At 36.4% G+C, this 17,487-nt stretch overlaps 1 protein-coding gene and 1 long non-coding RNA gene across 4 annotated transcripts in view; both read right to left on the reverse strand.

The window, feature by feature from the left end:
* Sm (heterogeneous nuclear ribonucleoprotein L) overlaps positions 1-17,487 on the reverse strand; it is a 377,399-nt gene that overhangs the window by 285,505 nt on the left and 74,407 nt on the right. The gene's annotated exons all lie outside the window — the stretch shown is intronic.
* LOC143217471 (uncharacterized) overlaps positions 726-17,487 on the reverse strand; it is a 36,484-nt gene continuing 19,722 nt past the window's right edge. Inside the window, exon 2 of the long non-coding RNA XR_013010821.1 lies at positions 726-16,572. This is a non-coding gene — a long non-coding RNA (uncharacterized LOC143217471). The remainder of the gene's footprint in view (positions 16,573-17,487) is intronic.

Here is a 17,487-nt window from a genome sequence, read left to right on the forward strand (position 1 = left end):
ATAATATCAAAAATAAGACTAAAAATTGAAAAAAAATGATTTTTTGAGTAGCCCCCCCACTTTTAATTTTTTTCAATTTTCTCAATTGTGCTAATTTGTGCTGGAGAAATCGGAAGTTGTGCTGACTTGTGCTAGGCTAGCACAATTCAGATATATGATTATGTGCTGTTTGGATAATTGTTACTAACTTAAACGTTAATTAGGTGTCCAAAACGATTATTTACCATAACTTTGTTATTTATTATTTTTATGAAGTAATACTTTGGCACAATCTTAGCACAATCTAGCACAACTTAGCACAATTGAGAAAATTGAAAAAAATTAAAAGTGGGGGGCTACTCAAAAAATCGTTTTTTCTTTCAATTTTTAGTCTTATTTTTGATATTATTGCTGTAATATTCGAGCACAATGTAGCACAACTCAGCACAACTGTTGAAATTATTTAATTTAACAAGTGGGGGGCTAACTTCTAGGAGGCGATCCCCGGCCCGAGTAAAAACAAGCTGGATGACAATCAATCGGACACGACAAACATATTGATTGACGTTAAAACAAAAATTATGAAGTAAAATTAGATACTTGCGAAGATGGGGTATTAAAGATTAGCTTTATACCTCAAAGTTTTATAAGACGTGCATTCTAAAGTCGGACATTTCACATACAATAATCTAATGGAATGACTATTCCGGATTTACCTCGGCGATGGTAGAGAGAATAGTAAAAAGGATGGTAAAAATCGTTAGTCTGAAATGGTAGAAAGTATGCTGGATCCCCGGCCCGAGTAAAAACAAGTTGGATGACAATCAATCAGAATTTCCACGGTAACTTCAAGATCGCTGAAGGTCTGTTGCAGCAAAGTCGGAAAGCGCGGGTAACTGGACGATTTACGAGGATCCGGCTCGTTTCGACCGATTCATGGGAAGAGGGTGCTGCACCCACTAGCTACATACGCGTGGGCAGTTTCTATCTCTTTCCTTCTCTGTCTCTCTCCGCACCCACCCAGCCGCCTCCGTCGAGCCTCGAGGTGTAACGAAAGACAGTAGGAGAGAAAAGAACGTTGGAGAGGGGAAACGGTGAGCTTTATCGATTATCGACTATCGACTGGAGCCGGAAAAAGAGCACGGCTTGATGGATTCAAACACGGCCTACCACTTTTCCCCGACTACTTCAACCACACCCTACCTCGGTCACCGTGGAGAGTCGTTAAAATGGAACGGTATCGAGCAGCAAGCGCGGATGGAGGGAAGAGGCGGAGGAGGTATCGGGAAAAATTTCCGTGCTTCCTGAAACTCAAGGGAACGAGTCGTAACGCGACAACCGGACTTACGTTTCACGGACGTCGAATTTATCCTTCCGCTCCCGGATTTATCGTGTCCTGGATTTTGCGGTGAAAAAAACCTTCGCGTCTTCGAGAGGAACGAAAGAGCGACCCGTTACAGGAAATCAATGGCTTGCGCTGTGCAAACAACTGTGGTAATTGCCCGTTCGATTCGGTTCCTGCACACTGTGATCTTTTTCACCCGTTCGCGGATTAACATGTTCTATTTTTTTCTCGTTTGGTACAATAAACTGAAGGAAATTAATATTTTGATATGTCAACGTCTTCTGACATGCCTGTATGTATTATATAATGTACTGAATATCATCCACACTTGTATTTACTTCGACAGAATTCTAGGAATGAAAATAGCACAAGTAGCGCATTTATACTTCTCAGTTGTGTAGAAGTTACCGAAGAGTACTACCTTCCTTGGTGCTTATTTAATAAAGAAACATAGCAAAGTATTAAGAATGGCTCGTGGGAAGAAACTAGGTGAATGTGGAATACAGACGATATTGAAGTTAAAGGAAGAATAATATTCAATTACAGAAATCTCAAAAGTTATCAACAGAGAAGCTGAAAAATTATTATGAACTTATTAAAAAATTCTGAAAATTATGGGGAAAAGAAGAGTTCGGGGCGGCAACAAAGTTTAACTGCCCGTGAAAAACGTGCAATATCTATATTCCCTAGAACAACGTCAAATTCGAAGATGAGTGTGAGACAAATTGCATAAATTGTTGTATGTCGTGTTTTGCAAAAATGAAAGTATTTAGTGCGAAGAAACCTTGGTTAAAGAAGGAGCATAAAACCGCTTGTAATATGCCGAAAAGCATATAAATATATGTGAACAAAGTGACGAAATCAAAATTGTAATAAACATGGATAGAATACAGTACATGATAAGTTTGAGACTATATAAACAAATGCGACGGTAGTAACAATGGATTAAAAATGACCTTGCATTTTTCCTGCCAAGGTTAATAAAAAAATTAAGAAAATATTGGGTCGCTCGCCCTCTACTCGTACGCTGGTAATACGTATCAATTAAAATGTTTTATTGTGGTTGTTACAATAGAGTAATATCAATCAATGTTATTTATTTAGTGGTCTTATTTTCAGTGTATGCAGATTTTCTAGTAAGTAAATCTAGGAAACATTATTTTTCTAACCAGTCTTATTTCAAGTAACAAATTAATTTACAGGATGTTTGGTAACTGGTGGTACAACAGAAAAGGGGGTGATAAAAATGTAGACTAAAATTTTTCGTGTAGAGTACTTGTCCCAATTACTGTGCCATTAAGTTAACTTGCTAATTCATGAATTAACTATCCCTCCGTATGCAATGCCAGAGTCATTTGTGACTCCTAGGTATCCTCATCCGAATATACGACGAAAACTGGTCCTGGGCCATCGTCTTATATCGGAATAAAACTGTCGAAAACTATCGATGTGAGTCAGAAATGACTCTGGCATAGGCCTAGAACACGCATGAGTCTGAAAGTTTACAAAGTACTTCATTTTAATTTGATCTGTTTAAAATTTATTTATAAAATGATTATTTACAAGATGCCGGAGACCTTTGTTCTTTGCTATAACACGGGAGAATTCCCGTGTAGCATCGTTTATTTCAAATAAATAATAAATAAAACGAACGGAGACGACAGAGTTCTGTCGGTAAAATAGACCAGGTCAACATTGTAAAGACTTCCTGTTTCCTTTAAAGAGTTTCCGATAGTTGCGAGCGTCCGACAGAAATTAGATCTCTCTCGACAAGAAAACTTGCTTGAGATCGCTGCGGTCAAGTATATGCCGGAAGCGTCGTTTATCAGTTTACGAAACGTCAATTTCTACTTAACTTGAGGCAACTACGCAACAAAATTCAATTAAGCACGACAATTCTCTCCGCTACTTCAAGCATAGAATTGCGATATTTGTGTTGTAGTCTTTTGGCACGCAACATAAATGCTCTTGTTCCGTGACACGTCAACAGCAAGATTGAGCATGCATCACCATTTTCAGGATGCTATGCGAACAGGCGGGAAATTCAAAACGATAAATCTTAGATTTGGCAAACGAGTTCAGTTCGACAAATCTGAAACAAACCATGACAAACTGATATAGCGGACACATTCGAAACCATCATTTATCTCGCCGACGGCCTTCATAATTCCAAGATTAGGTATGTGTACACTACCGTTCAAAAGTATGTGGGCACTTATCGTTGAAATTTGTCTACTATTTGATTGTTATTAGACGATATTTATTGTTCACAGAGCTGCGTAAAGTAGAATTTGAAATAGTAAACAGTTAAAGTATGCGTACCACTGAAAATGTTTAGAAATGTATTTTAAGGGAGGCTTGTGTGACTTCAGTGAAGAAGTGATTTTTAAGAATTTCTTTAGAACAACTACAATTGGTTATATGGAACTAGACCTTTGCTAGATGTAAACAGATAGTCTTGAAGTACAAGTGTGTTCTTGTTGTAGCGATCAAAAAACTTTATATTGTTCAGAAAAATATAAATAAAAGATCAAATATATATTTTAAGTCCGATAGAGCCCTCTAGAGAAATGTGTAATTATGCAGTAAGTAATAATTTTTGTTATAAATGCGTTAAGTTCACGGTTTACTAATAAATTATTGCTCAGATAAATTCTCCAGTACTGTATAAAGCAGATCGCATGAAATTTTATTAAATCCCTTGAAGATTCTTTTTCTTCCAGGAGAAAAATTGAACAAGTGTCCACATACTTTTGAGCGGTAGTATACATGAACCCCGATGAGTTTATGGAACCATAAATTTTCCTTCCCATCATAAAGTATAAAGTTGCCTTGAACGATTTTCATGAACAAATCACACGAAGTTATAACTGAATTGCGGATCTTTATGCATCCGTGGCAAAAATTAGTAGGTGTAATGTGAAACAGTAAAAATATTAGAACAATTTAAAGATACTATTAAAGATATTAATATATTATTATTTACAAAAAAATTTCATTTTATCTAGTTACAACTAGACTGCGGATTTTATGCATTTATGATAAAAATGGGTAGATGTAATTTAAAAGAGTAAAGATAGACATTTTATAAACGTCCATGTGTTATTATCAATTTCTTAAAATCGTAAAAGTTGGAAAGAAATTTTTATAGCGTTTCTGTGTCTTGTAGTTAACAAAGACATTTTACCAATTATAATACCAATCAGAATGATCTCTGGTAAAACAAAACACATCCTCTTGGACACAAGACTCACCACTCTGCAAGCGAAAACCTAGAGCCTAGAGAGAAGCTCAGCAACTTTCGGAGTTCCTGATCTTATTGTCGCTTCATTAGGATTATTTACCATTTCCAATCTTAATTTACTTCTAAACATTACTAGACTGCAAGAAGTTTCACTTTTGCCGCACGTGGTTTTTTTTTTAAATTCAAAAGACTACGTACGTCATGTGGTTGGGCGTACCCTATATGCTTCGGGGTTGAGCCTTTCGAAAATTTCGTTATTTTTGCGGTAGGACACACCGTTCTCGAGATACAGCCATTTTTTATTTAAGACTAGCTCGGCTAACCATCCCCACCACTTCCGTTACGCATTTTCGTATCGCGAATTCCGTGACGCGAATTAGGCCTACACCCTGCCAAATGAACTTTCACTTCAAAAATAGTCAATAATGTATACATTTATTGTTATAATAAAACAACTTTGAATTATGACCAAAATATAATCGTTTTGAATGTTGGTAGTTATTTTCGGGCCCGTTTCAAGCCCTGATTGCTATAACTTGAAACTTAGAACTTAGAACCGATATGAGGACCGATATAGGATCGAAAAAATAACGGTCCTAGACCGTTATGCTAGGACCGATATCCATGTCCGAAGGACCGTAATCGAAAGCGATATCAACCAAAATTTCGGGCCTTCGTAACAGTTATTCAGAATATCGGTCCTTCATAACTGTTTCAAGGACCGAAACCGATATCATAACTGTTTTCAAGCCCTGGACACGCGATACGGAACCTAATGAGGAACATAGGACAAGAGAGAATGCAGTATATCCCGATTCGTCCGCGGGAAGAGCATTAATCAGAATGCTTGAAAGCTACAATAGAGAAGCAACAATGCGTCTAGCATCGGAAGAGAGCGATTAATGCCGCTGGCACGGTTTACTTTTAATCGATTCCACGAGCCGACCGATTATTATATTCGAAAGCTGGCAGGCGTATCGATGGCTGCAGCGGCGTGGCGCGTCGCGTCGCGTCGCCTCGCGTCGCCTCGCATCGGTAGCAGCAGCCGGTGGCCAATCACTCTGGCCGTATCAATTACAACCGATGGGAATAATTCATCGGTTAATACGGATCCGGCTCGCGATTCGATCGAATCTCAACTCTCGAGGCTGATCTGTCCCGATTGACAGTCGCGAATGACCCCGTTCCCGGCGCGGTGTGTGTGCATGTGTGTGTGTACGCGTGCGCACGCGCGCCACACATCGATGCGATTCGCGTGCCTGATCGTAATTGAATCTTATCGCACGAAGACACGAGGCGAGACGAATTTGTCGCTTAATCGCGCGCGCTCGCGCCGCGCTGTAATTAAGCGAGAGTAGCTCGACCGTAAATTCTGGTTAATTAACGGCGATCCCTGGTTACCGGTTACCGAACAGAATAGGAAGTCTCGTAAAAATGTTTGCGTCACTGATGGATGACGTACTTTCATCTGGACAACGAGCATTAAAACGATAACGGCAGAACGCAACAAGATATATTTTAATCTTTTCGACGCGCACGCTGTCGGCTTGGTGGACGTAAAAGGTTTGCGGATATTAAAATCCCGTTTATAACGACACGTTCACCGGACGCATCATTCATCCTGTTGTTTTCTCGCTTCGTTCTGTCGTTCTTCAGAATTGCACAACTTCGGTCGCACACTTTAGCTAAACATTGGTCAAGCTGTATTCCACTTTGGCTGTCACAACAGACGAAGCGTTTAATGCAAACGGTGCAAACAGACGATGATCACTAGGCTGAGGATGTTTATGCAAAATAAAATTGTTCTGCGTTGAGTGTGGGAAGTAGGAATGAAATAGAAATTTATTTCATTCCTTAATCACTTTGTTACATTGAAGACAACATTACAATATTCTTAAACTTTTCTAATCTTTTACTGGTTTATATTGCGTGGATATGTGTGGTGAAAATGAGAAAGAAACATAATGAGCTTGCATAAAGGAGCGTTTGTTTGGGCATTTGTCAGTTGTTGTTTGATCATCGTTTGCGTTGCGTATAATATGTTGCGCTAAATACATGGTTCGTTGGTTCGTTTATTAACGTTTTATAATTCCATCCGCTGCTAGAGCATAAATTTTATCCAACCAATCTCATCATAGGTGCATACGAATCATACAAAACTGTACAAGATAAGAGTCGAAGAGAATCTTCTCTTTTTTATGATTTTAATTAGCTGAAACTGAAAATTCTTTGAAGTTGTCCACTGCTTTGTATTGCACTTATTGATTTTTCTCAGAAATGAGTAAAATCAGTGATTGGCATTATTATGCTAATTATTATTATTGTGTCATTATAACCTCATTCAGTGACTATGTATCATTGGAAAACTCTGAATTTTGCGATTAATTTGATATAAAATACTCACGCTTAAAATATATATATACACGGTGTTAATTTTAACTCGAGCGCCAAAATTATTTTCGCTACTACTGAAAGTAAAAGAAATTACTAAATAGGAGATGTACAAAAGTAATAATTTATTTTTTATCACTATCAGATGCACGGCTTAAAACCATGGACATCCTATTTAGTAATTTTTTTCTTTCTCAAAAATATGAGCGGAAATAATTTAGGTGCTTGAGTTAAAATTAACACCCTGTATATAAATGCCTTTATTTGCGAAAATGTCGAGGTCACCAACTTAGTTGGCAACCTATGTATAAATCGGCACATGCATTCATTTTCATTTGTCATAATAAAACCATTAAGTAATATTGTTTCTATGTTGCATGTGATATTGAACGTCGGAAAATCTGGAAATTGTCCCAACAATATGGGGCCGGAAGAACTGTGTTCTACGAGTGAAGACTAACAGTTGAACATTGATGAGTCGTCTTTCGACGCGTGCTGTTTACACCTTTATCAGCTGATCCATCAGATCCGGAGGCCGCACCGCACACTCACACATACATTATACACCGCACACGGTAGGAAAGCTGAAGGCAATGCTCCCGATTAGAACCATTTCCTTGCGCACTCGGCTGCGATAGCTCGAGTCTGGGGCATTGTCCTCCGTCTTCTGTTTGTGTGTGCGCGTACGTGTGGCTGGCCGATCATCTGACTGGTATTTAAACGGCACGCACCGACGGCCGAATCATCAATTTTCAACGGGTAACATCTTGAAAGCGAAACCTTAACTTGCGAAACCGTAGCTGACTTCATCGTTCGTAAGGTGACCTGTCCAGCGAATGAACATAATTCGTATTAAACGAAAAAATAACATTTCCCCGAAGTCAACAAGCAAATTTATCTAATACTTTCCATTGGATACATTTTTCTAATCTCAGCAATTGTAAAATGAAAAGAAATTACATTTCTAGTGTGTCGTCATTATTTTTTTAAGCACTTGAAACATTGGATGAGATTTGATCCAGTTACACGTGTGTAGACGTACTTGGAATATACAGAAAGTTGTTAATTACTATGTGGGTTTAGTAAATTTTATAGTTGAGCATTATGCAGAAAATACTGTTACATACTGTAATACGGTTTGATCTACGGAGCCCTGAAAATTACTTGACCTTAACAACAAGGATATATTTGTTTAGACATCCAGCGACTTTCATCGTAATTAAACTGCGGATCTTTATGCAAAAAAAAAACAAGAAACAAATAAAAATTTCTTTTATCACTTAGCAATGTCGGTAAGCTGCAACTAATACGTTCTTATTTTTAAATCTGTCTACTGCTTTAAATTGCACCCACAAATTTGGTGACATTTTATTATAACTCTTGAACCATAAGAGATATCGGAGTTTGCACTAAAATTCATGAAAAAATTATTTTATCTACCTTTACGATAATTATCATAATAAATATATATCTTTTGGAATGATGTTTCTGGCAAGAAAGTAATTTCGATATTTTAAAGTGAACAGAGACCAATTTTTTTTATTCAAGCAACGAACTTTAATGAATAAGATACTTTCGCCTTTATCCAATGATCTTTCGCCAAAAAGAATAAATAAGAAAATGTTTCATTGCTTTTAAAGTTCATCGTTTGAATAAAGAAATTAGGTTTTATTTCACCTTAAAATACCGAAATTACTTGCTTGCCAACCCAATAATATCTAAAATTTGTTACTTGTTTAGTACTCTTCCAGATGATTTAAATCACCGACATCTTCGGTTATAAATTTCTATCGTATATTTCTCGACATTTACTCTCCACAAGTCTGAAGAAATAATTCCGTCAGCCAAATAAGGGTGACGTGGCCGGCAACTGGCGTTAAATTGTAATGGCCTGCTCTACGCGCGCCCTTCAAGATTTATGAAAATTAGAAGTTGCATAAATATCCGGAGTTCTAGCAGTAATAAATAGAAATACGCAAGTTGCATATCGAAGATGGACGAGTAGAGAAAACGCGAGGCGCGCGCGACACCTCGATACGCGAACACCAAAGAAGAGCAAGAGCAAGACAAAGCGAGCGGCGGCTCGAGGGATTCATTATCGCGCGTAATAAATTTCAAAGTCGGAAGGCTCGCTCACGCCCGCCTTTCATTATTTCGAGAGTATGTCGTTTATCTCATCGCTCCGACAATTTATCGCGATGTTTCGAGTTAGGATGGGATGGCAGGCGTGCATCTAAAATAATGTGCGCGTCTCCCTAATTATCTTCCCGCCTAGACGGCCGGAAGACCAGCGGCCTCATCACTCGGCCGTGTGTCATAACGATTGTGGTGGCTCCTTTCCGAGAACGGTCTGGGTTAGGTCCCGAGTCCCCATATCATGGAGGTCTTCGCGGTTTAGGTCTACGCGCCACGTGGGCGGCACGTCCCGATGGTAATCTATCTTGATCGCGGTCCGTACGACCGGCGCAGACCGTTGCCGCACTCATGCTCGCTACTCATGCCTCTAATATATGCGCCCCGAAAGTTTCATACACTAGTAATTGCCTGGAATACGGGCAGTTTGCAAAGGGTGTTTCAACAAGAGTGGAATATTTAAATTCCAAATAAAATACACTTTTTTCTGATTTACTACCGAAAAACTCCGGGTTCCGAAAAACTGGAAAAATACTGTTGTCGTCCCTTATGTTGAGAACATATCTGAAGACATAAGGAGGATTTTTAGAAAAATAGGAATGCATACAATATACAAGATACCTCAGTATATTAAAACATTTTTTCCACCAATTAAAGATAAACTACCACTTTGTAAAAACTGCAATGTGGTATATTTAGTTCCATGTAAGGGATGTAGTCAGGTTTACATAGGACAGACATCTAGGTTATTAGAGACAAGAATAATAGAACATAAACGTAACATTTTTGTTGAACCCAACACAACATACGGCACTAACTAAACACTCTATGGAGTATGACCACGCCTTTGACTTTGAAAACGTTAAGGCAATTGAGAAAGAATGTAATTTGAACAATAGGATTTTACTGGAAACGATTCATATGATTAAACATCATAGCGTGAATCTTACGTATGAAACTCCTACGATTCAAGAATATTACGCAACACTACTGAATCAGTAGTGTGTTATGATGAATCACTTCCTAATAACAACTATTTTCCTATTACATGTTATATAAATTACATCTTTATCATATATTTAATAAAAGTTTTTCATCATATGGTCAGGAACATGTTGTAAGTTTGGGTTGTTGACGTTTTTCACGGTTTGAAATAACCGCCAAACATCGATCGACGATTGACTTTTGTTTTGACCGATCGACCGGTTACGTTCTGTGTCTAATGACTTCGATGGTCTATGATCCAGTATCCTGTCTGACGACATGAAAACAGCATGTGCTAAGACAATTTCAATTCCGTGTTTATAATCTTTATAAAGCAATGTAAGTAAATTATTGCAGTATCTTGTTACATTGTTACATTCTGGTTACGCAGATATTTTAGAGTTTCTGGTTTTTACATTGTGAAAATATATTTTTCAGACGCAGTTTTTCTACTTTCTTGAAAATGATCTGAATGAAGATCGAAACGTTGAAAGTTCCAAACTAACGTGCAAATTTTGCTTTTTTCCTATAAACTGATCGAACCGTTGCGCCGAGAACATTTGAATATTATACATTTCATTATCTTGCGATCGATATTTCAAACAACATTTACTACCGAAATTTTGATTTAATCATAAAGTAGACTAGGAATTATGTAAGTACGGGACAATACATCTGGTAAATGTCCTCCTAGGCTTTCCTGGCACATTTGCATTCTTTTGACGAAATTTTCAATCACATTTTGGCATAACTGCGGCTGGATTTCAGAGATACAGCGTCTAATCTCCTTCTTCAAGGCTTGGATGGTCGTGGGCTTATTCATATAAACTTTTAACTTCGAAAAACCCCAGAGAAAGATATCCAAAGGCGTTACGGGGGTAACCTCGTTTCCAGGATTACAAGAGTGCGGGATGCGCCTTCTCATTTCTCGATAACGCAAAGATGTTTCGTCACGCAAAGGGGTTTAACGGAATGGAGTTTTTCAGTAGTCAAAATCGCTAGATTTTCACCATTTTTGTTCTGTCGAATAGCGATTCATTTTTAATCATGGCAGACTGTCTACCATCGAACCGTGACAATGGTTTGTCTCTCAAAACACAGCGGCAGAAATGACGCCAAATTTAAATTTTCCGCTCTTGTTGGGACACCGTTTATTAGGTCAGCGCAAAATTCTTGATGGCTCTTAACAAATGACAGAGTAGGGCAATAATCAACTAATATTTAAAAACGATTAATAGTATTTTTGAATGTTAGTCATAGCAAAATAATCATTAGTCAAAACTTTTTGATTAGTTAGTGATAACTAATAAATAATATTAATGTATGTGAATCGAACAATATGATCATCTGATCATCAACTACTAATTCACTAATAAGCAATAGCTAACGATTACTTAGAGCTGTGACTAAATATTTGCCATTTAGTTATCACTAACTAATCAAAAAGTTTTGACTAATGACTATTTTGCTATGATTAACATTCAAAAAGACTATTAGTCATTTTTAAATATTAGTTGATTATTGCCCTACACTGACAAATGATCGTCCTCATTTGTGGAAACAATACACGGTCTTGTTCAAGTACAGGATTTGCACTGCAAATTCCCCCTTTTTCAAATCAATTTCAACCTTCTGCAAATAAATTATATTTACGTAAGCTTTTGTAAAAAATCAAATCAAATGTATATTAATTGTTAAGAAATTCAACATTTTATTTAGTGGAAAAATGTATATCAAATACTCATTTAAACACAGTTACCAATTCATTAAATTTATAATGTACCTATGAAAACTGCGTGTAGATATGTATGTCCATTATAGCCATTTTCTGATTAATGAATTTTAAAAGTGAACGTACATTACGTATTATTATGTTTCCCTCGCAGTGTAATGACACCGTTCACGTGTGTCTAACGTCACACAGCACTTTCGCTGTACCCTCCTGTTCTGTGTGAGATGCTTTCAAGTGTAACTAATTTTAAATGTTCTGTATGGATGAAATTGATTTGCAAAAGGGTGAATTTGGAGTGCAAGACATATACACATATTATCCCTTTGCACTCGGAGCTATTTTACCTCGAAAATTAAACACTTCTTCCGACTTGAAAGAATTCCGTTCTACATGATGTTTTCATTTATGGATATGAAATTGATATAATACCTCATACAACACTGAAACATTTGATGATATGTATGTTGATCAGATCCCAACATATTTAATAATGTAAACAATATATTGTATGATGGTACAGCAATTTAACGTGGTCTCTCGAAATCATACACTGCCCGAAATTTCCATAAAGCCTTCATTTATAATTTATGAATGTTTGAAATTGATGTTACGAATAATTTTAGCAACAATATTTATATTTATTCATCATATAATTTATAATGTTAATTTATAATGTAATAGTAAGCCTACTCCTACTACTCATGAAGCAGAATTTACTAATATACATTTTTGAATAAGAAATTAATAAAGAAATTCATTTCGTAAGAATATTAGTGTACTCTGCAATTTAAAAAAAGAATTGCCCTCGATATTGTATACCCTGTATACATTCTACTTATGATATCCCGAGGCTGTACAGAAAAAGATTATTGTAACTATAGTTGGCACAGCTACATGTATAAATAGAATTGAACACCGTACGAGTTCATAAACTTTCCCAGTGAAGATGCATTGATATTTTTCATATGCACATTCTTTATTGCATATGCATATTCTGTTATATAATTATTATTCTAAAAAATTGACATTTGTTCCGGCTATTTTACTATAATAACTACACAGAATAATGGTTTACTTGATTAATGTTGTGATGAAGATTTGATTGATTGCAAGATATACAAGCCAAATAAAAATTTCTTTTTCTTCTTTTAGTTATCTTACAATTAGTAAGCTAAAACTAAATATGACCACAGCATTAAATAGTACGTAACCATTTTCGTCGTAAATGCATAAAATCCACAGTCTGCTTATAACAAAGACTGTTTGATTGGTGACAAATGGAAGGGACACTTTGAAAACCGTTTATTATCAATAACTGTGACGTCGGGCGACTGCATATTTTCCGAGAGGCGAGCAAGGATCGCGTCTAAGGTTCGAGAGATAAAAGAATCGTCCCACAGAAAGTAGTTTATAAGTGGAAAACAAGTGGGAGTAAAGGAAGCAGAAGAGCCTAACATCGGAAGCCTTCTTTCCGCTTCTTATTTGCCCGAACATTCTTAAAGTGCTTCAACTCTGTCCTCAAAAGTTCGATTCTTTCGAAGTACTCGAGAACGCTCTCGATCTTCCACAATACCTTGCTCACCCTATTACATTGCAATCGAGCGTGCCGTCGATTTTGGGCGGAAAGAGGATTTCAAAGCGACGCGCAGTTTGACGAGCAATAGACAAAAGTAAAAGGAAGTGAAGTCTAAAATTCATAAGTTGTAGTATTGTAAAATACTGAGAAATAAACGTAGGCTTTAATACTACTCCCAGATTTTTACATTTCTCAATTTGTTGCGCACTCGTGTAAACACATGCCATATGTTTAACCATATATTTAAGAACATTTTATACAATACTTGCTAATTCTTTTACTTTTGTTTCCACATGTGCTTTAAATGTCCGACAATCTAATAAGAAAGATTTTCATATAAAAGTTAAACAATAATCATGTTACAATAAATAGCAATCGGAAAAATTGGCAAAACAATGTTTATGTAACAGCAGATTAAGATTACGTTAACTTTTTCAATGGAATTTTAATTCTTGTTGCATCGATCGATGCATGTTTGTATTCTTTTCTTTTGAAAAAGTATTACAGGTCTTAGGTCGAAAATGGATTGGTTTAAAGTTTAAATCACGCGAATTTCGACCGTAACACCCATCGCAGTGTGCAATGTTTAAATTTTTCTCTAGATCCGAAGTTACCTTCAGAATCTATGTATGTATTCCGCACTGTATGCATATGTATTTGGCATACATTTACAACACATATTAAAATTGATGATGTTCCACTTCCGTTTAAACAGTAAATAGTGTAGACATTGTTCAGAAGTTGAATAAAATTTTCTTCTTTAATGTCCGTTACTGCTAACATAAAGATTGGCAATCTGCCAGTCTCCTTTGTCATCAAATGAACAGAACAACAAGCAAAAGAATAGTTTTAGTGTTTGTGATAATTTTTAAAACAATCTTCCACGCAAAGGACTGCCTTCTCTTGATCAGATAATTCGCAAAATCTTTTTGATGATTACTATGTACTATAATTAGAGTTTTTCCTGAATCCTGAGAAGTACCGTGGCGGTCAACGTGTTAAGACAGGACTGGAGGGGTTTTGTCCCTAAAGTCCAATTGAAACATTGCATCCCAAACATTTTAAAGCTACTGTGAGACACCAAGAGAAACGAAAGTGCGTTAAAACAGCCGAAGAATTCGACAAGGTTAGAAAACACAATGAATTTGAGGAGTGAAGCACAATGAGCGGTTTCCTTTTTCAGCATCGTCTTCGCTAACGAGAACGGTTCAAAGTGATTCTCAGGTAGCGGAAAACAAAGCGATCTTTTGTCGAGTCGACTTCACTGCTCTATAACTGCAATGGAAAGTTACGCAAACGCCGAGTTACGGACCAAAGACGGTCCGCAGCGGTTAAACGCTAGTCAAGATCGGTAACGACATAAAGTCGGAGATTTCTCGGCGAGTTTTTGATCGCGTTCGAGAACAAGTCCGGAACGACCATTGAAACGAGGCGATACGGTTACGTGGGTCGTGGTAACTGGATCTCGCTCGTAGATTTCTATTTAAATTGTGGAAAACGCCCCGCCGCGCCGGATAAACTCCGCGGGCCTCGTGTAACGACAATCGGCCACCGGGGATAATGGAACGAAAGAAAAAGCGACGAAACTTTAAACTCCGCGAAACTTCCACTCAAAGTTTACATTGCCGACGAATGGACTCGCTGAACAGCAGAAGTACAGTTAATTCAAGCCGACGATCGTTATCGGCGCTTATAACTGCCGACTTTGTTATACAGGTTAGGCAATCAAATTTCATTACTAGACTACTGCGGATCTTTATGGAAAATAAAATTTTTATACATCAATTGCAAGCTGTACAAGCTAAGTAAAGATTAATTTTCCTCATTGATGATTTTTATATGTTAGAAATAGTATATTGGCATTGTTAAACTCTTTTAATCGTTTTCTATTTTGAATTCCACCTAATCATTTTTGTCATAAATGCATAAAAACCTCAATCTCCATCTAAACTACGTGTAGGATAAATGTACCTATTACATACTGCGTGTGTACGTTTTAATATGTAACTAAAATAACCGATGAGATCTTACCCAATGAGATTAGAATATGTAAAAATGATTATTTTGCCCTGAGTAAGTTTGTACAATTCAATGAGAATGTATTCTCGTTGGCGAGGCAAACAAAATTGTCAAATATCCTTGTATTTTTATGAAGGAACATTCTTTATAAAAGGTAAAAAGAAGACCATTTGTCTCTTATCTCGATCATCAAAGGACTGTTGTTCACATGATTGTACATTCTTTATATTGCTTTAAGTTGCATAGGGGAAATTTTTATTATTATGTGCATACCTATGTACTTCGATACAATAAAAATACGAAATGAAACTTCTTTTACCTTTTTAATAAAAAAAATTAAGCCCTTAGCATTACGTACATTGAAGCGAAAGAGGAGCTCATTACTGCGGCACAAAAATCACTGTGAATGTCCCTAATACTGCTGTGTGAATTGCAACTACATATGTTGAGAAACTAGCTTCACCTTAGCCTAACGTTCTAGGATAGATACCTATTCTTCAATTAGATAAAGAGTGTTATAGCTAGACTGCGGATTTGATGCATTTATGACAATAAAAAAAAACTTTTTAAAAAAAAATTAAACCGACTTCGAAAAAACGCACTAAAAAGTATAAAATAATTTCCATTTAATATATGTGAATACACACGAACTTAAATACAATACAATCTTTTCGAAGGCGGCGCAAAATTGAAAATTTTCGACACTGGAAATTACGAAAATCCTTAAATTGTTTTAAATAATAATATATTTGCGCCGCCTCCGAAAAGATTGTATTGTATTTAAGTTCGTGTGTATTCACATATATTAAATGGAAATTATTTTATACTTTTTAGTGCGTTTTTTCGAAGTCGGTTTAATTTTTTTTTTCAAAGTTCTTTTTTATTTCACACTTCTTTTTATCTCTGTTATTATCTCTGTCAGCCGTCACATTCCAAATCGTAATTTATAAATATCTGAAAGCGGTAATCGGTGAACATACATAGAAAAAAAAGCGAAAAAAAAGGCACATACAGATCGAATTGAGTAACCTCCTCCTTTTTCGAAGTCGGTTAAAAATGTACACGTACAATTTAAAGCAGCGGACATGTTAAAAATATTTAAGGACATCAACGTATTAGTTTCAGCTTAATAGGATAATTAAAAGAAGAATACAATTTTTATTTGGCTCCTGTGTCCTGCAATCAATGCAAACATTTTTTATTCTGCATAAAGAACCGCAGTGTAGTTACAGCTAAAATAAGAAGATATGGCAAAAATTAGATCGAAAAGTAATGAAAAAAACAGTAACAAAAAGAAAAAACAAAGTAGAGTGAAGTGGACGAAAAGATCTACTTATGGAACTGAAAACGTAAGAACCAAAGAAAGAATGGAAGTCTTAAAAAGGAAGAAGAATTGAGAGAGGCAAAGGAATTTACTATTTACATTGTAAACGCAATTGAAAAATGTTGTACACTTCACAATGTTAATATATGTATAATGTTAGTACATATATGGGAAGTAAAAAAAACTTAATATTATCAGGATTCGATTTGACATGAAGTATGAAGTCTTCTTAGTGCATTCTTGACTACCATAATGTTTTTACAATATTACGTAGCGATTAAGGAAATTCTTCTTGACTTTTCATACCCTGGAATTACTACTGAAACTACGATGAGCCATTGTAAATGCAAAGAATACCGTCGATATTGTTCACGGATCCAGTGCCGATCTCAATTAGTCGAGGTCTTAACAGGCTACCGTAATACCTAGAGTCGTAATTAAAATCACAGTAAGATAATCGTGAAAAATATCACGGAACGACACCGGATTCATTTCCCGAGGCTATCCAAGGAATGAAATCCCCGGCGAGCGTAAGCACGGAGAACACTTTAATCGTCCTCCCTTCACTCTACGCAACGAAAGAAAATTACGCTTTTTCTTTCAGCGGGATCGGACTTCAGGATTCGCCAGGATGAAACAGCGCCGAACTATAAACTGAAAAGTGTATTGCACGTTGTACAGAGAGCCCGGAAAAATATCGATGGTCGAATGAACAACGTTTCTTTTTTCTTTCTTCCTTTTTTTTTTCTTTTTTAAAGCT

The sequence above is a fragment of the Lasioglossum baleicum genome, chromosome 17 (genome assembly GCF_051020765.1).
Source record: "Lasioglossum baleicum chromosome 17, iyLasBale1, whole genome shotgun sequence".
Taxonomy (NCBI): Eukaryota; Metazoa; Arthropoda; class Insecta; order Hymenoptera; family Halictidae; genus Lasioglossum; species Lasioglossum baleicum.